The sequence below is a fragment of the Budorcas taxicolor genome, chromosome 20 (genome assembly GCF_023091745.1).
Source record: "Budorcas taxicolor isolate Tak-1 chromosome 20, Takin1.1, whole genome shotgun sequence".
In the NCBI taxonomy this organism is placed as follows: Eukaryota; Metazoa; Chordata; class Mammalia; order Artiodactyla; family Bovidae; genus Budorcas; species Budorcas taxicolor.
In genome coordinates, this window is record NC_068929.1 from 67,816,491 (window position 1) to 67,831,117 (window position 14,627).

Genomic DNA, 14,627 nt, shown 5'->3' on the forward strand with positions numbered 1-14,627 from the left:
TGTTGCAGTGGTACCTGCGGCACTCTACGGGGAACACGCAAGTCATGAACATACTTTACAGATTAATTCAGATGTTTAGTTGAATTGCTTTGCACTGCTGAATGCAAAACATTGTGACCTCTCACAGCGCTACATTAAATAATGAGCCCTTGGCATTTACATATTCATCATTTTTCAAATAAAATGTTTACAGACACCCCTGAAGGTACATAATATGCAGTAATTCGTAATTATGTTGAGGCACAAATTAGAATAATTATATGCATTCCATCTCACAGAAACTTTATTGTTCTCATTTAATTCATTATTTTATTTATTTCTCAAAATAGCTCTGTGAGTTGGGTATTACCATTCCAGTTTCACAGAGGAGGAAACTGAAGACAATAAATTCTCCAGTTGGATATGCAAAAAATATTTTGTTAGTAACTTGGGATATGTTTCTGAGCTATATTGTTGATCTACTGTCTTGAGATTTTATAACTTATTTCTAGTAAAATGATGTCAATAGTATAGCTCTTCAAGAAAGGAATGGATTTCAAAGTGCAGCCTTGCATGAGGTTGGGGAATAAGACACCACAGATCTTATTTGGGAATTAGAAGAAGTATAATTCACACATATATAAATTAACAGATACCACGACTGTTGTTATTATAGTATCAATGTAAAATTACTGGCATTCAACATGTGGCTCTTCCACATTATTTGCAGAGTGCCGTGAAGTCCAAAAGTGTCACTTCTCAGCCATGTCTACAACTTCCAGGTTTATCATTGCGTTTCTAGTTCCCATTGCAGCTACTAGAGAGGTAACAGTAAAATTCAATTCTAATGATTATTACAGTTATTCAATAGTCTTACAGTGGTAAATGTGTAGTCACAGTAAAATGAAATGAATTTATTTTTAAAGGTTTAACCTCGTAAGTTTTTGACCACATAAGTTTTCTTTAAAATAATTATTTATCATGTTTAGACTGGTCGAGTCTATTGTTGCCAAAGTTCCTTTCTATGAGGACTGGCTACTTTGCTTTTACCCTAGGGTCCAGAAATTGAGCTTTGTTTTATACAAGGTATGGAAGATGGCACAGGCCCATGAAGGATGGTGTGGACACAGAGCTTTTATAAAAATATATGATCATAGATAGCCATAGCCATAACCATAAAAAATTCATGCTTTTAATATAGAAGCTTGCTTTGAAATCATTCCTAAAGAAAATGACTGAACTGAATTAAATGACCGTTTGTATGCAGATGTGTGCATGCTCAGCCTCTCGGTTGTGTCTGACTCTGCGACCCCAAGGACTATAAACTGTCAGGCTTCCTTGTCCATGGGATTATCCCAGCGAGAACACTGGAGTGAGTGGCCCTTTCCTCCTCCGGGGAATCTTTCCAAGCCAGGCATTAAACCCGCATCTCCTGCGTTGGCATGTGGATTCTTCACCTCTGAGCCACCTGGGAAGCCCGTGTATGAAGGTGCATAATACTTCTTTTAAGGCAGGAAATAAATAAAGGTAACTATAGTATCCAAAAGTATGGAAATGTTTAGTAAATCATGTTACCAAATTTAACAGATTGGAAACATGAAAATGAATATGGAGGCTATGTATATACATAAAGATGCTTTTTACTTGCTCTTTTTCCTCTGTTGGTAGGTATGTAAAAATGCCTTCGTGTTTGTGTGTTTGCACGTACACACACACAAAGAAAAACATGTACAGATATTTCTGCTATAACACCATACATGATTCTTGAAAAATTTCACCTTCTGTAAAACCTCACACTAAAATCAACATAGCTCAGAGAACCAGTAAGCCACTCAAAGCATGGACAGCCCTAAAACTAGATTACCTGGAAAAATGATTACCAAGACCAGGAGAGATGATGTGAAGGTTCAGGGCAGCTACACGTTTACTTTGGACACGTTAAAAGCACAAGGAAATAGTACACAGTGGGAAGGCTGACCTACAGGCACTCAGCCCACACAGCTAGAAGCAGAGATCTGAGCAAACAGGGCTGCTATTAAGGTGGGCACTGATGGGTGTGCAGCCTGCTGTGACCTAAAGTGATTCCAGGTTGGAGCCAGCATCTCTGGGGAAGGAGAAGATCTAGGTGACCTTGGGTTGGATGATGAATTTTTAGTTACAAAATGAAAGGCACAGTCCATGAAAGAAAGAATTGGTAAGCTGGACTTCATTAAAATTAAAATTTTCTATTCAGCAAGAGACACTGTCAAAAGAAGGGAAAGACAGCCCTTAGACTGAGAGAACATATTTGCAAAAGTTAAGTCTAATGAAGGATGGGTGTTCAAAATATACAAAAAACTTTTAAAACTCAACAATAAGAAAACACACGACTTGGTTACAAAGTGGGTTCATATTTAATCACCACATTACATTAATTATTATAATGATCCATAATCTATCTTTAAGATAACTGTCTGTAATACTCCCTGAGATGTTCACTGTGTATGTTGAATCATGCTTTTTAAACCTTACCGTTTTCCTTGTATAGGCAAAGCTAATGCATTTTTCCTGCTTTACATTTCTTCCTAGAATGCCCAGTGGGATTTGATACATGTTAGCTTTGTCCCACAGCTGAAAAAGCTGTATTTCCAAGAAAGTCTCTGGGTTTGTAAATGAAAGGTAGCATCAGCATCTTCAGTATTGTTTTGTGAAAACCCTGTTTTCTCAACCAGGAACTACTGACATTTGAGTCAGACAATTGTTTGTCTGGGACCCTACTTGTGTGTTGCAAGATGTTTTACCAGAAGCCCTGGGCTCCACCCACCAATTACCAGCATTGTAAAACAAGCCCAATAAAGTCAGTTGATACTTAGACAATGTGATATTTCAGGAGATCATACAATTCCCAAGGATACAGTGAGAAATTACTGTTTTTTAAAACTGACCTTACCTTACTTAATAAATACATTCTCAAAGATGAAACATAGTTAGATGCTTGTAATTTAAAGCCAAAATAAAAATGAGGATCTGTGATCTGTTAAACAATAAACAGGAATGTAGAAATACATCCTTCTTCTAGTGGTAAGGTCTGCCTCTAAATGTATATTGCATTTAAAAATATCACCTCAGGAATCATTAAGTTTTAAATTTTGAGATTCCACCCAACAATGTTCTCTGAATTCTGACAGTTTTAAAAACCAAGAGACCATATAAATGAGAAGAATCTGAGTTCTCCAACTTGAAATAATAAGACAAGAACTTCATGAACTGTTTTCATCACAGAGAGCAATACAAAAGGAAATAAAGAAAGCTATGACCCTTGATTTCATGATATTGTTGTCCTTGATTTCACAATACCTGTTGTAACAAGATGTCTATGAATTTCCACGTTTCCTCTAAGAAATCTATATTCAAAAAATAATATATTTTGGAACATGGAAGTAATTAACCACTTTTTATTAATGTATAATTTAGAATAAAGGTTAAAGTGATCAGTTTTGGCCACAGTAAAAAAATATTTTGCACAAGGAAAAATACATATTGGATCATTTATAGGCTAGACTTGTATTTTGGTAGAAAAACACACTGATTTTAAGATTTGAGTGGAATTTTAAGAACACAAACAACTACTGACATCAACAAAAGAAAGAAATATTACTGCAGGCAGCTTTTCATTTGAAACAGCTTAAACTGTCGCCACTGAACACTACTGATTTGTCAGTTATATAGACAGCTTTGCAGGAAGGAGCCTGGCAAAAGAGCAGGGGATTCTGTTTTATGTGTCTATCAGAGAGAAGAAAGTTAAAAAACATGCCAAAACTCAGTGTTAGAAAGGATGTCAACAGGCACTGTCCTGTTGTGGATTAATAATACCTTGTACAATAGTTATCAAGAGAAACAAGTTATAGGAGATTACACACACACACACACACACACACACACATATATATATAGAGAGAGAGAGACACACACACACACACATATATTTATATACATGGGCTTCCCAGGAGACACTAGTGGTAAAGAACCCACCTACCAAGGCAGGAGATGTAAGAGACAAGAGTTCAATCCCGGGGTCGGGAAGACTTCCTGGAGGATTCTCCACTCCAGGGAGTGGGGAGTCCATGAAGAATCCCATGGACAGAGGAGTCTGGTGGGCTACAGTTCATGGGGTCACAAAGAGTTGGACACGGCTGAAGCGACTTAGCAAGACACATGTATATGTACATATATATGAATAAATTTATTATAAAGAATTGGCTCATGTTATTATGGAAGCAGGGTTGGCTGCACCATGGGCAAAACTAGCACCCTCTGCTGTAGGCTTCCCTAGTGGCTCAGATGGTAATGTGTCTGTCTACAATGCAGGAGACCTGGGTTCGATCCCTGGGTCAGGAAGATTCCCTGGAGAAGGAAATGGCAACCCATTCCAGTACTCTTGCCTAGAAAATCTTGCAAAGAGTCAGACACGACTGAGTGACTTCACTATGACAGAGGCCATGAAGTCCCAGGACTTGTCATCTGCAAGCCAGAGGCTCAGGAAAAACAGGGATGTTGTTCAGTCTGAATCCAAAGATCGGAGAACTCTGGATACCAGTGATGAACACTCCAGTCAAGAACTGGAGGCCAAGAATCAGGAGTTCCAAGGGCAGGAACCAGTTCAGGGTCCCAGCTCACAGAGTCAGGCAGGAAGTGCCAAATGTGTCCTTTCTTTATCTTCTTGTTCATTTAGGTCCTCAGTAGACTGAATTATGCTCACCCACATGGGGACTTCCCTAATGATAGTGATGCTAATGGTAAAGAACCCACCTGCCAATGTGGGAGAAATAGACATGAGACTGATTGCTAGGTTTGGAAGATTCCTTGGAGGAGGGAATGGCAACCCACTCCAGTATTCTTGCCTGGAGAATCCTATGGACAGAGGAGACTGATGTCGCAAAGTCCATGGGGCTGCAGAGTTAGACATGATTGAAGTGACTTAGCATGCATCCACAGTCACTTATATAAAGATTCTATTGCAACCCGTAGTAATGAAAATTTGAAAATAAAATATATTTCCTGCCCCGGTCCAGCCCCAGTGGATCCAGGGAATTCGAAGGGGAGATGGCGTTGGCGAGGAGAGACTTATTTATTTTGAGATATAAAGAGAGATTAGGAAAGAATAGTGTAGTGGAGAAAATAGAGGAGAAAAGAGGCCATATTCCTTGGTTTATATAGAAAGCCAATAAAGTCCCGAGACAAGGGACTTGCACCATCTACGTAAACTGTAGGTGCCTGCTTGAATAGCGGACGGTGCCCCACCTTGGGCTCCCTCTCGCGTGGGTCTTAGAAGCCCAGGCAAATAAGTAGACCCAGCAAACCTCTATGCCCCAGATGGAAATTCAGCCTGAAAAGGGAGAATAAGAAAGGAATGACACGGGGGAGCCAAGTATTGGTGCAAGACCCACAACTTTATTTTCAAAGGCAGCTTATATACCCCAAGTTGTACATAAAGAAATAATGTAACATGCAGAGTTATGCAGGGGCAGCAGTCCTGACCCTTATTGAGACCAGGCTTTCTTTTTGCATACCTTCCCGTATACAAAGGGCTTCCCTGGTGTCTCAGAGGTTAAAGCGTCTGCCTGCAATGCAGGAGACCTGGGTTTGATCCCTGGGTCAGGAAGATCCCCTGAAGAAGGAAATGGCAGCCCACTCCAATATTCTTGCCTGGAGAATCCCATGGACAGAGGAGCCTGGTGGGCTATACAGTCCATGGGGTCGCAAAGAGTCAGACACGACTGAGCGACTTCACTGTCACTGTCACTGTCCCGTATACAAAAGGTCTCAGGTGATTTACATTATCTTCTGGCCAAGAGGCCTGTTAACATTTTTATGGTTCTTTACCTAGATAAATGTCTATCAACCAGAAAACTCATTTTCCCTTGAAGTGTTTTTTCTTTAATCTGCATCACCCTCAAAGTACTAATAAAGTTACATTCCTGTAGAACAAAGGTGCAGTGGGTTATAACAAAGAACGTACTTAACTCAAAGATCTAATGTTGCTAATGCCAGGGCTACTACCTGTTTTTCTATATACCAACTATATCAACAAATAAAAGATATAAAAACTTGGCAGCAAGTATTGGCTCAACAATGAAATCCTTAATCAGTTCTATTCTAATGATTTTGACTCCTCGGAAGGCCCTACATTCCTAGAATTTTTTAAGCTTCCTGTGCCTCTTGTGGTCAGGAGGCTCTAAACAATCACATGTGTAGCTGTAAGAGTCCAGATAAACCTGTCAGGCATGCTAGAAAACCATCAGAGGGGTTTTTGGATTGAAGCACTCTTATTACGCCCAGCAGACTTATTATCTAAAAGCTCTAAATTAACTTTTTCCAAAAAAAGGTGGTGGGGGGACAGCCTCCTGTTAATGTCAGAAGAGTTGGTGAAAGGCATAATATAGTAAGGCAGACAGGTTTTGGTTTGGGGGTAGATGCTCGAGTAGGTCCAGGGAGGTTGCCTCAAGATCCGACTCACCTTTTCCTGTTGGGTCTCTTCCTCATTACCTTTGCCATGGGTGGGATTCCTCGTGGTGGCTCCCAGCAATTTCCTTTTAATAGGGGATTTTTTAAAATAAACTCAAGCTTATCTGTAAAGGCATATTTTGCAACTTTTAAAAGGAGTGAAGTAGATTCTCTACTTACTGATATGAAAATGTCACATGATGTAATATTTTGTAAAAAAGGCAGAAAAGAGCAGCATGTACAAGTCCATGTACTGCAGCAATGTTAATTTCTTAGTTATGTGTGTGCTATCCTAGATGTTAACATTAGGGAAAGCTGGAGGAAGTATGTAGAGGAATCCTCTACTCTCTTTTAGAATCTTCTGTAAATCCAAAATTATTTCAAAATAAAACTCAAACATACATACTACAGTATATTGAAAACTTACCATGAATATTAAACTGTATAATTATTAAATATGAAACAGAATTGCCAAAATAAGTGATAAATAGGGGAGGAAAATATGAAGTTTTGTTAGCAAGTGCCCCATGTTAAATCACTGTGTTGCGCTTGTTATTCAGTTGCCAAGTCATGTCCAACTCTTTTGCCACCCCATGGACTATATCTTGTTGGATCATAAAAAAAGCAAGAGAGTTCCAGGAAAACATCTGCTTCATTAACTATGCTAAAGACTTTGTGTGGATTGCAATAAACTGTGGAAAATTCTGAGAGAGATCGGAATACCAGATCACCTTACCTGCCTCCTGAGAAACCTGTATGCAGGTCAAGAAGCAACAGTTAGAACTGGACATGAGACAATGGGCTGGTTTCAAATAGGAAAAGGAGTATGTCAAGACTGTATATTGTTACCTGCTTCTTTAACTTATATACAGAGTACATCATGAGAAACGCTGGGCTGGATGAAGCACAAGCTGGAATCAAGATTGCTGGGAGAAATATCAATAACCTCAGATATGCAGATGATGCCACCCTTATGGCAGAAAGCGAAGAGGAACTAAAGAGCCTCTTGATGAAAGTGAAAGAAGAGAGTGAAAAAGCTGGCTTAAAACTCACATTCAAAAAATTAAGATCATGGCATCCAGTCCCATCATTTCATGGCAAATAGATGGGAAAACAATGGAAACAGTGACAGACTTTATATTCTTGGGCTGCAAAATCACTGAAGATGGTGACTATAGCCATGAAATTAAGATACTTGCTCCTTGGAAGAAAAGATATGACCAACCTAGACAGCATATTAAAAAGCAGAGACATTACTTCGCCAACAAAATTTTATCTAGTCAAAGCCATGGTTTTTCCAATAGTCATTTATGAATATGAGAGTTGCACCATAAAAAAGGCTAATTACTGAAGAATTGATGCTTTTGAACTGCAGTATTGGAGAAGACTCTTAAGATTCCCTTGGACATCGAGGAGATCAAATCAGTAAATCTAAAGGAAATCAACCCTGAATATTCACTGGGAGGACTGATGCTGAAGCTGAAACTCCAATACTTTTGCCACCTGATGCAAATAACTGACTCTTTGGAAAAGACCCTGATTCTGGGAAAGATTGAAGGCAGAAGAAGGGGACGGCAGAGGATGAGATGGTTGAATGGCATCACAGACTCGATGAACATGAGTTTAAGTAAGCTCCAGGAGTTGGTGATGGACAGGGAAGCCTGGTGTCCATGGAGTCACAAATAGTCGGACATGATTGAATGATGATGACCAACTATAGCCCATTGGGCTCCTCTGTCCATGCAATTCTCTAGACAGGAATACTGGAGTGGGTTGCCATTTCCTTCTCCAGTGGATCTTCCCAACCTAGGGATCAAAACTGCATTGGCAGGTGGATTATTTACCATTGAGCCGCCTGGAATGCCCCAAGTCACAGTGAGGCCGGTGTAAACCTGGTGAGTACAGGTATTTCTATCTCCTGACCCCTTATTTTACACAAAAACCTTTTGCAGAAGAGGCAAGAGTGGTGCTGTTAAACAGGTGGAGGGTAAATCTACAAATCCCAGTTGACAAGGCCTTCAGTGCTTTAACAGAGTCAGATAGGGAATTTGTTGTTTGAATCAGTCCACTATTCTGGTCTTTGCTCTTTAACAGAACACTCAGGTCTCCAGGCAGCTTTATAGAGACTGGAGATGTACTTTCTTCCTACCAGCTAGGAAGGTTACAGAGGCTATGGACATTGATTTTTCTCAGGAGAAATGTGCTTTTGTAAGTACATCCACACTCCAGCGTGTCACTTTGAGTCTCCCCAGTAGATAGACAGTCCACTCCCTCCCCTACATCATAGTTTTTATAGAAAGAGCCAGACATGGTGGAGAATTCACAATTTCATCACCCTTTGTGGATAAAAAAATATTAGAGTATTGATAAGAAAGGAAGAAGAGGATTATAAATGTAGCAGTTAAACCATGGGTATGGCCAACCAGCCATATCAGAAAAAAAAAAAATGTACACATTTATCTTTTCCCAGTTGTTTTGGACAAATGGAGCAAAATCAAAGTCTGTCCATATTTTCATAAAGAGAGTGTCAGCATCATTTCATAATTCATATTTCATCTGTAGTCCAGAAGAACAAACTTGTCTTGCCCATGGAGAGACATTACCCATCACTCATCTCTCCTTGAATGACCAATCTTCAAATGTAATGAAGTGTTCAGGCCAGGAATCTAAGGCCCAGAAGATGGGGTGCAGCAGGCATCAGAGGGTAGGAAGCAGGCAACTTACTTTAAATCACACCCTCTTTCGTCCAAAGTCAGTGAAGGGAGATTTCTTCTTGGTGTGGTGAAAACGTTCTAAAATTTATTCTGATGAGGACTGTACATCGCTGTGACTAAACTACTCAACTGCACGGTTCAAAATGATGACTTTTATGTTATATGAATATCTAAGTTTAAAAATTTCAAAAAAGTATATTCAAATCCAGATCTAAATGCATGTCTACCTACACATGTATGTATGTGTGTATGTACGTATGTAGATACATATCTAACTACTGACAAATCTATCTAACTTTGAGTAGGGGAGTTACACATAAATTTTAAGTTACTTCTTCATATGAACAGTTATAATTTATATAAAAAGAAAAAATAAAAGCTTAAAGTAAACATCAGTAAATGTTTAACTTTTATAATAAACAGAGTCCAGAATAATTCAATGATGTATCTTAAGTATTACTGCAACTAGCTTGCCAAGTTGATTTTTCATCTTGCAAAACCAATTTGTATCTCATTTTTTTTTAGAGAAAGAAATTTCAACTGAAACAGAGACAGAACATATTAATAAACATACCCCCAAGCTATACCTGAAGGCTTTTTCCTCCATCCAGTGATGCCCAAGGGCATGCTGTATACTGTTGTGATCTTGAATTAATAATATCCAGCAGCAAACAAAGCCTCTAGCAGATATCAGTAGAAAACATCTAATTTACAAAACTAATACAAGACAGCTTAGGCTGTTGGTATTTTCAACTGTGTATTAAGGGGTTATACAAAATAATCTTATCTCATCGCCCAGATTTGCTGTGCATATTTTTTGTCTTTGCAGTGGGATTCAAGCTGTCCTATGGAAAATACAGTGAAGTGTGCCTTTTGCTTCAACACATCTTTTTTCACATATACTGGCATTTTATTCTATTACCAATACCATATTTAAATGTTGCATAGTTGCATAATGTGCAACTATTTTATTTCCCTTCTTTTACAAATTGTATCTTTGCATGTTTCATGTTTATTTTAGGGTTGTAACTATCTCAATACATTTTGTGATTATTTAGTTTATTTATTTATTTTTATTTTACTTTACAATACTGTATTGGTTTTCAGTTCAGTTCAATTCATTTCAGTCACTCAGTCGTGTCCAACCCCATGAATCGCAGCATGCCAGGCCTTCCTGTCCATCACCATCTCCTGGAGTTCACTCAGACTCACATCCATGGAGTCCGTGATGCCATCCAGCCATCTCATCCTCTGTCATCCCCTTCTCCTCCTGCCCCCAATCTCTCCCAGCATCAGAGTCTTTTCCAATGGGTCAACTCTTCTCATGAGGTGGCCAAAGTACTGGAGCTTCAGCTTTAGCATCATTCCTTCCAAAGAAATCCCAGGGTTGATCTCCTTCAGAATGGACTGGTTGGATCTCCTTGCAGTCCAAGTGACCCTCAAGAGTCTTCTCCAACATTGCATTTCAAACGCATCAATTCTTCAGTGCTCAGCTTTCTTCACAGTCCGACTCTCACATCCATACATAACCACAGGAAAAACCATAGCCTTGACTAGACGGACCTTAGTCGGCAAAGTAATGTCTCTGCTTTTGAATATACTATCTAGGTTGGTCATAACGTTTCTTCCAAGGAGTAAGCGTCTTTTAATTTCATGGCTGCAGTCACCATCGGCAGTGATTTTGGAGCCCCCAAAAATAAAGTCTGACACGGTTTCTACTGTTTCCCCATCTATTTCCCATGAAGTGATGGGACCAGATGCCATGATCTTCGTTTTCTGAATGTTGAGCTTTAAGCCAACTTTTCAACTCTCCTCTTTCACTTTCATCAAGAGGCTTTTTAGTTCCTCTTCACTTTCTGCCATAAGGGTGGTGTCATCTGCATTGGTTTTGCCATACATAAATTATAAGACAGCTTTGCTGTATCGTATCATACACAAAGTAATTAAAATTGTCATTGTTAGCTTTCCAAAAAGGAAATGAATAAATGTGATGTACACATTATATCTCAAAAGAATCTTTTCTTTGAAATTCTTTTAGCAATTATAAGTTTCAATTATTTTTATACTAAGAGATTTAACTGTACAGGTATAGACTTGCATATTTCTGAAGGAATATATAAAGTAAAAAATGGAAATTAATGTCAGTAGATTTACTATATTGAGGACCTAAATTCTATAGACATGCATGTGTGATTCATAGGTAGAAAAATAATTTCTACATGCATTAAATAGATTTCATGAAGGTTTAGATTCCAATTTAATAGACAACTCAATGTTTAAAATTCTTCAAATCAAATTTTTTTAATATAAGAATAAAATAGATTGTGATAAAACCTTTCAACTGAGAGAATATTTATAAGTTCTTAAATATTCTAAATGCAAACATTAAGAAAAAAATGTAATATTCACCAAATTTATATAGCTGTCACTAATGGGTTATTTTTACAAAATATCAATATATCTTTTAAGATTACTTATGTTATGATATCAGTATACAGATACATGTAATCTGAACTCCTTAATTCTGTTCTTTGAATAATTTTCAGTTTGAAAAGAAATAGTTAGAAATCTGAATTTAAATAGTCCCTTAATTTTAAATTAAGTTTTGTCTAGTCTTGACTATGACAACATTATTTATCTATATGAATGCTATCAAAAGACCTGCTGATTTCCACTAATGTTAAAAAGTTTTAAGGTAATGATTGCATATATATGTTTGGGTGAATTTTTGTTCGAAGATATTTTATCTCACATTATATTAAAAGTGTAGTGTAATTGCAGGAGAATTTACATAATTTCTGGTGTTTGGGAGGATTGTCTCTAAATATATTTCAATTAAAACAATGTGGTTTACATCCTCTAACTTTTTCCATGATTAAGCTTTTTAAATTGTACCCAGTGCAACTCTTCTGAATTATTTACAATGCATTTTAATACATCATTTTCAATTTTCCTTCCAGCTACTTCAATAACCACTGAGCAACTAAGATGACATGGTCTAGCCAGTTCCAGAGTTCCCCTTCCCTTGTTTCTTATGCAACTGCCAGACACAAAGGAACATGTGAATCTGGGAGCGAAGAGAGAGAGCCAGGTTGGATTCTGATCCAGTTTTGAGAGAGTGCTCTCATGGCTTCCCCCTCCCCCAGAAATGGAGGCTGCACCCGTGGGCTGCAGGTCTTCCTGTGGCCACACCCGTGGGATCAACCTCCCTGATGAGACAGGTGTGTGCAGGACAGAACCCCGAGCAAAGTGACCTGCCTGCTCCAAGCATCCCTTCCCTCAGCTTCCAAGAGTGAGCTGCTGTCTCTGGAGTTTGACGTGTGGATCTAGCTGAGCTTGTCCACAGCATCTTTTTCTGTTGAGCTGAATCCCCCTCTTCTCCTTTGCCTTCTGCTGATTCAAACCTAAGTGGACAGCACCCGTGGACCGCAGTGGTGCATTTGCTGTCCTGAGCTCTTCCTCATCCCTCACCTCTGCTCCAAGACTCTTCTCTGTATTCCCTGTGCGTTCGAAAACTAAGTTGGCTAGAAAATGAATTCCACTCCTTAGAATTCAACTAGACAGGTCCTAAAAACCTACACTTCTGAGTAGGGCCTAATCAAGTTCCAGGTTTAAGATATAGTCAGATGAAATAAGGCAGCTGAAAGGAAATAAAATGCATACTCTGCATTTTGGAACCATTTTTGTTATATTTTATAACCACCTACTGTTCTCACTGAAGATCCCCTAAATTAAGTTGCAGTAATAACAAAACTGGAAGATTGTTTTCCCTGTTTTTTCCAGTTCATTATGATGATACTTAAGCTCAGGCTTCGATTTACCCCTTGGTTCTAGGGCTTCCCTGGTCGCTCAGGCGGTAAAGAAACCACCTGCAATGCAGGAGACTCGAGTTCAATCCCTGGGTCAGGAAGATCCCCTGGAGAAGGGAATGGCAGCCCACTCCAGTATTCTTGCCTGGAAAATTCCACGGACAGAGGAGCCTGGTGGGTTACAGTCCATGGGATTGCAAAGAGTCGGACATGACTGAGCAACTAACACTTTCTTTTGTATAAAAATAGAACGTTTGGTTTTCAACCTCACAAAATCCTGGTTTTGAACTTCAGTTTTTTCCTGTATGTTTAAAGTGTATTATGGTTTATGGTTATTACTGAGAATTATAGTAGATAAATTTCATTATTTTAAAGATTGTTATTCTGCTCTATTGGGATATACTTGGTTTGGATTAATGGAAGAGCAAATGGCTTACAATGATCATCTAATTAAATTGTATTAATGCTATTTAAACTAATATCAGCACTTCAAAGTACACTTTATTGAGGAAGCCTGTTACAAAAATATGGCAACCCAGATATTTGATGTCTGACTAATATCCCAAAGTGCAAGAACTAGAGATTTACTGATAGCTTTTCAAGATGAAAGTGAAAGTGAAGTCGCTCAGTCATGTCCGACTCTTTGCGACCCCATGGATTGTATCCTACCAGGCTCCTCATCCATTGGATTTTCCAGGCAAGAACACTGGGAGTTGGGTTGCCATTCCTTCTCCAGGGGATCTTCCTGACCAGGGATTGAACACGGGTCTCCACATTGTAGGCAAACGCTTTACCGTCTGAGCCACCAGGGAAGTCCATATTACAAGGTACATATTACAATTGATAAATAAGCTAAAATGACTCAGCCCTTCCTTTCTTCATCATGTTCCCCAGGTACCAAAAAAGATGTCTTTCCTTTTTCCTCAAACAAGACAAATCAGGTTTGGTTATTGGTGAATCAATTCCATGACATAGTCCTGTACCAGGTTTTTCCTTATTTCACTCAAGTTGATAAGTGAAGTTTATTATGGATTGAGTCGTCTCCCTGCCATTAAGAACCTTGAACATTTTAAGACTGGTTGAAAGTTTTGAACCCTCTAAAATGTCAGCAGTTCAGGCAAGCGCTCTCCCTCTTGGCTGTGCTGCCTTGGGAATTAGGGCCACTCCCTGCTATTAACCTGCTGAGAACTTTCTCAGTCTGAACAACAAGACATGAAGTGAGAACCAGGTTCCCTGACTCGGGGTACAGGTGTACCCTGGGGATCCACGCACAACTCCAGAGAAAAGCTGTCTTCAGGGAAAATAGGGAGAGTGAGCTTGGTTGCAGAACTTATATATTTAAAATGTTACTTGTTTACAGAAGTAGCATTTACAATTGATTTCATTGATGGAAGAAAAATGAAAATCTAGTTAACAAATGTGATGAATGTTAAGAACCAAACAGTGTATAGCAAAAGAATTAGGAAATAAAAGCAATTGTATTGTTGACAAATCTAATTCACATGGAATTGTAAAAAAAGAAAGACAGTCTTTAGCAGGTCTCAAGATTATAGAAAATGGATCACTTATGGAGAAATGAGAATCACTTTTAAATGCAAAATGAGAATAAACCAACATAAAGAAAAATTAGGATTTTAATTTT